We start from the raw sequence: 6,000 nt of genomic DNA on the forward strand, positions 1-6,000 counted from the left end.
ACGAGTGTACGTGGCTGCAACTACTGCATACTACTTTACATATTACTCTATGTAGAGGTGCTAGGGAACAATATATGTTTTTACCAGCGCTTAATATTATAATGCGACGGGAAATCGCGTTTGAAAATTATTTTTTTGTTATTTTTTTTAAACAACTCCTGGACTAAGAATTGCTCTTGTGTCCCCGGGACTTTTACAAACATACACATAACGGACACAAAGTACAATCGGACCCCAAACAATTATTTGTGAATCGCATAAATAATTGTCCCGTGTGGGAATCGAATCCACGACGCGATGCAATGGTAGCGGCGCGGCGGCGTGGTGACCTAAACCACTGCGCCACGGAAGCAATCTTACTTAAATGTTACTAAACATTTTTATACCGGACGTTTCGATCGACTTACATTTATTATTGTAGGACTGAGCTCAGTAGCTAGTGTCACGTCGCTACCAAAGTGCGCGAGTATCGTGGGTTGCATTACCGGACTAAGCAAGCAGTCGTTAACAGTAGTCAGAAGCTTGAAAACCTGATATTCGGCCTTACCGAAGGGTATCTGTTACTTACGTATATGTTTATGACCTAAGTCACTAGATTGTGGAGGTCAAGTAGGCAGTCGCTCCATGTAAAATACTGATATTCAGCTTTCAGGTGAGACTGGACGCCGAATCCAACATAGTTTGGAAGAAAGGCTAGGCTGATGATGATTATCGAACTAAGCAAATTTATGTGACTCATTAAATACATATGTTGTATACGTTCAGATATATAAGTTCAGAAGTATTAAGAATTGTTACACCTATTTTAGATTATTTAGGTATAGACAAGCCGACAATCAATACTAATATACTTACAATTTTTTTGTAACGAATGCCAAAATCTGTCCGTCTGTTACACCTTCACAACTAACACACGACCATAGTACCAAAGAACCGATCTTCATAAAATTAACTAAAAAAATAGTCAATTATAGGATATCCGGACTGACACACTACACTGAACTACTGAACCGTTTTGGATAAAATCTAGCACAAAGGTGCAACTACCGGAACTATACGCCAGAACAACCGCACGTATCAAAAGTTTCCGTCATACTAGATTAATTGTTAGTAAAAAGAAATGTTCTATGTTTATACAAATATTTATCTTCACAGTATAATTACTTGTTTTATTATCTTTATGATGAATACAGGAATACAATAATATTGAACAATACACAATGCTTTCGATCAGGTTATTAGACGTCTCAATACATATTATTGTTTACGAGAAACAATCAAACGGAAATATGTACGAGAAAAGGTCCAAATATTTATAAACGTCTATCAATACTATTACAAATGCTGAAGTATGTTTGTTGGTTTGTGACGTTTATACTGCTAAGCCGATTTTGATAAAATATACCGTAGTGTTAACTGCGATGCAGAAGTAAACCGAGGCTACTTTGGGTTACTACTGCGATAACAGGGAATTATTATTTTACACGAGCGAAGTCGGGTCCGACGTTTAGTTTCAAATATTTTACTTGTTTATTTATTTAAGTTCGGTACATTTTGGAGACGTAAAACTATTTTCATTAGAACATGGAAGAAACAATATAATACATAGATTAGTTCTTTCAAAACACGCTTGGGGGGTTGGTCAGTTCTAAAAAAAAAAATCGAAGTATGTTTTAGGTTTCTGTTTAAGTGTATATCTAAAATTTAACCTTAGAATATTTGCTATACGTAATTTTGTTATTTTTTGTATCATTTAATAGGCAAGTACAGGCACTAACGATAGTCAAACACAGAAGGTGAATTTACTGCCAGTTCGGAAGGTAATATGTATTATATATTATAACATATATTAACATATAGTTAGATAACGAGTGTCCATCACCGAGTTGCACACAATGCACACACACACACACACACACACAGACACACATTGTAATTAAACATCACTGTTATGTAAGTACGAGTATGTAAACACAGCGAGTTTCATTTCATTCGCAGTCACAAGTAATTCAATTAATTACATTTTATTTTGTGTAATGTCATTAATATTTCATTGACTAGCTTCTGCCGGCGGTTTTGCCTGTGTTTATTAACTGTATGATTATTTCAATTTTTGATTAAACTGTTTGATAGAATGAATTGGGTGAAATGAGTTTTTGATTTTAAATAATTGCTATTACATAAGCTGTGTGAAATTGCTATGTCTTCTGCATCGTTATAGCAACGAGACTATAATTTTGAAAACATTAATATTTTAACAACTCGGCACTGGGTGCGCTCGTTATTGTACCGGACTAACACTGTTAATAGCAAAACGTGGGTGTATTTTATACATCTCCCTCTACCTTTCCTTTAAGCATTAGAGGCGTGATATTATGTATGGCAACACTTATTTAGAGAGTCATTTTTTCAATCATATCATATAAGGACTCTTCTAATATTAAATATCAATCGAGCGTCTGTCTCGTACAATAAAAAAAGTATTTACTCAATCTAAATGTCAAACGTTCGATCTAAAACTGACTTTAGTACAGTAACTTGTGATCGTTTCATCAAATATTTGCTAAATGTCAGCGCGATACATCAAACCGTTCGAGATTTACATCAATACATCAATCTTTTAATATTATAAGTTATTTATAGAATTGTAGGCTTTTGATATAAGCGTTTAATATAAATATTTTTGGGATAAACTAGTTGACTAGTGCGGATTTGGTCGTGGTTTAAACAGAATTTCTACCTTAAATCATTTACCAGATGTGTACACAACTAAATTCTGTCTGGGTTTCAAATCAAAATTGCGATATTATAAACCTTTCATCAGAAAAAAAATAAAATCAAAAGACAATTATATTAAAAAAAACATATTTTCTAAAAAATCGCAATATAATCTTAATTACAACCCATCAAACCTAATTACCCAATCACCAAAGTCGGTCAAGCAATTTCCGAGAAAAAAATACAAGTACCCGCAAAATTTTACAATAATAAAGATATCTACGAACTCATCGCGTGATTCCGTCTTGGGGCGAAATGTCCATTGTCTGCAAATTTTCATCCCTTGTTTTTTTCCTTTTAGGGGTTGAGTTTCCTCTCAGCGGATGTCCACGTCATATAATAATAATGTTTTAGAACAAGTTCTGTTATTGTCAAGATACTCTCTTGAAACTGCGTGGACTAAAAATAAAAAGCTTGCAATCGATATTAATACAGCTTGACGAATTTTTTTTTTTTATAGAACAATGCACATAAGTAACATTATTAATATATTTTTATAATCTTTATGTGTCTAAATTTTACAAACTTTAGTAAAAAAATGTAACAGAACTAATAAGGTCTGTTACATTTTTTAGGGACTAAAGTAACTTATTTTCATCTCCCTAGCATTGGTAATACGGAGATCTGTTGAGATACCGGCACTTTCGGCTTTTATATTTTATTACATAATACTAATTAACAGTTAATTATTTGATGACTCTTCAGATAAGTTCCAAAAATCTGACAAAGACTTATTGGAATAACATTTTCCGAAAACTGTATCGATCGAGTCCTGCCTACATTTAACTAAAATTGCTTTATTATTACAAAATAAATGGCCTTTGGTAGAAAATCTTTGACTTTATCAAACGATTGAGTAAATCTGTGAATAAACGGGCGCGACTCCATTAAGGCCACTCGTAAAAGTAATTATTTTCATTGATCTCTCCACTTTTATTGGAAAACGTTAATTTCGTATCGCTTCTTTGTTACTCGGGCATGACGATCGAGCATGAGAGCCGAGCGTGACGATCAATACATACTAATATTGGGAAAATAGCTCTGCTTGTAAATGCTTTACCGATTTCGATGAAATTAGGTGGAGTGATAGACCATGTCACAAGACTTCCTATTTCGTTCACAAAAACTATTCATGAGAACGGACACACGAACAAAAGCTAGTTTCATAATTGCGTAATTAACATTGGGAACTCATAACGAAACTATTAAACCTGTGAGGAGAAAATACAGTAGAGCAATAGCTTATAAACAGACAGAAAAAGACATTGGCTACATTTTCACTGAAAAATAAACTAAAACTAAACCAAGCTTCTGACAAAACCTAGACAATTTCTCAAAGAAATGAGAAAATATTTTTCTTGATATTTTCGCTTGAAAGTAGCTCAATTTGTATAAAATGTTTCAGTATTATACTAGTTGTGTACAACGGCTCGCACTAACTACCTACTTAGACCCTCTTGTTCATGAACATACAATAATTATACTTTTGTTTGTATTTACATATTATTTGAGTGCAAAATCCAGTTTTATCTGATACCTTCTACAACTACGGTACAACTACCTATTTCATATTAAAATAATGTTTTTTCAATATTAAAAGTGAATATGGATGTTTCTTTGTCTTTTTGTCACAACTTAACTACTCAACCAATTTAAATAAAATTTCGCATAGCGATAGCTTCCGCCTCTGAAAAGCACACAAGCTACTTTGTTTAACAAATAGTCTACGCGTTTCGGGCTTTGGGCAAAACCTAGTAAGTAACAAAATGTTAAAGTTACTTTGTCTATTTGGTACGTTTTCGCGAAAATTGCTTATCCAATTTGGACATAATTTGACGAAGTGATAGCTAACTTTTTTATCGGCTAATTAAGCCTAAATAACCATTCTCTCACTGTGAGGCCTGGACTAATTCTATTATATATTTATGTGGTACGCTTTTCATTGCGTTTTTATTTCACATATTTGTTTTTTCTTTTTTTTCTCTCCCAATCTATCGTTCAATGTATAACCTACGTTGGTCGTTATCGTTTAATAGTAAAATAATCAATGTTATCGAACAAAGAGAAGAAGTCGATATCTAAACTTTGTGTATTTTAACAACCTTTCAGATATTATTATACTTCAAGGAAATGTTTCATGAAATTGCCAACGGTTTTCTATGAGGATGTATGTTGTCAGAATATATTAAAAAAAAGTAAGTAATTTTATATGGTGTCATTAAAAAGCTTCTGATTAACATTTGACTTGAAAACAGAAAAGTTAATTAATTAAATTGTATTTTCTACTATGAACAGCAAAACAAATTTATTTTATAAATCATTCGAGTTTGACCAAAATAATTTAAATCTACACAACCTTTGAAATAAACTGAAAATAACATACAACACCATACCAAAGAAAAACCACACGAACACAAAAATCAAAATAGTGTAGTGTCATAATGGACACTCACCGATATCGTGGTACAGCTTGTCTACACTATCACTCACTGCACGCGCGGGGCGACCGTCCACGTCAGCCGCCGGGAGCGAACTGCCAGCCCCGCGCCCTGTACCCCCACACATCCCCCCCCCCGCACCCCCACCCCCGGAGCACGGCACAAAGATAGGATCAGCCCGAGAGCGCACTCATTCACTCACGATCTTATTGCACACATACGAACCAACTTTGACACAAAGAAACGGGAGAGATGAAAATTTGTAGGTTAAGCACAAGTAGCTAATGATATCTTTGATGAGGAAGAATTTCAGTACGAAGCGACCTATAAAAGAAAATTTAACCCGTTATTTCTCTATCGTTGAGCACAGTCCCTACTCGGCATAGAGAGGGTTTAGAGCGAGTCCACTGCGGGTCAAGTGTCGGTCGGGGGCTTAACATTTCTTCAAGAACTGATTAAAGAACTCAAAGGCGTGCAATGTTTTTCTTTCCTTAAACCACACAATTATCGCTACACACAAATATTTTTGAAAAGTCTTTTTCTTTTTTGAGCTATCCGTCTCGTGTAAATACTAGTATAGATAGTAATATCTATCTCTGGTTTATTCATCAAATATTCTCAGTTATTTCATATCCAATAAAGTGCTATCTGAGCTGAAGGCTGTCAGTGCCAATGGCAGACTTAAATAGGTAATAAAACTTTGATCGCCTCGGGAATAGTACCCGGGATCTTGTACCACTGTCCACTGGAATAACAACGTGATTATCTGACACAAGTCTCATTC

At 34.3% G+C, this 6,000-nt stretch overlaps 1 protein-coding gene across 3 annotated transcripts in view; it reads right to left on the reverse strand.

The window, feature by feature from the left end:
• The window catches only part of tei (irregular chiasm C-roughest protein teiresias), a 79,639-nt gene extending 74,299 nt beyond the window's left edge, over nt 1-5,340 (reverse strand). For 2 of the 3 annotated variants that reach the window (XM_076131655.1, XM_076131652.1), the window contains exon 1: nt 5,232-5,340. The gene's annotated coding sequence lies outside the window, so the exon portion shown is untranslated. Of the gene's footprint in view, nt 1-5,171 lie in introns of all 3 variants that reach the window. The other variant, XM_076131653.1, reaches the window with a different exon arrangement.
• Nucleotides 5,341-6,000: the final 660 nt, after the last annotated feature.

Source organism: Anticarsia gemmatalis, chromosome 26 (assembly GCF_050436995.1).
Source record: "Anticarsia gemmatalis isolate Benzon Research Colony breed Stoneville strain chromosome 26, ilAntGemm2 primary, whole genome shotgun sequence".
Lineage (NCBI taxonomy): Eukaryota > Metazoa > Arthropoda > Insecta > Lepidoptera > Erebidae > Anticarsia > Anticarsia gemmatalis.